This window comes from Piliocolobus tephrosceles, chromosome 5 (genome assembly GCF_002776525.5).
Source record: "Piliocolobus tephrosceles isolate RC106 chromosome 5, ASM277652v3, whole genome shotgun sequence".
In the NCBI taxonomy this organism is placed as follows: domain Eukaryota; kingdom Metazoa; phylum Chordata; class Mammalia; order Primates; family Cercopithecidae; genus Piliocolobus; species Piliocolobus tephrosceles.
This window is the reverse complement of record NC_045438.1, coordinates 27777638-27777894: the sequence shown is the minus strand read 5'-3', so window position 1 is coordinate 27777894 and position 257 is coordinate 27777638.

Below are 257 nucleotides of genomic sequence, written 5' to 3'. Positions count from 1 at the left end.
TCTTTCTTTCTTTCTTTCTTTCTTTCTTTCTTTCTTTCTTTCTTTCTTTCTTTCTCTCTTTCTTCTTTCTTTTAAGTTCTGGGATACATGTGCAGAACGTGCAGGTTTGTTACACAGGTAAACACATGCCATGGTAGTTTGCTGCAGCCATCAACCCATCATCTACATTAGGTATTTCTTCTAATGCTATCCCTCCCCTTGCCCCCCACCCCCCTGACAGGCCCTGGTGTGTGATGTTCTCCTCCCTGTGTCCATGT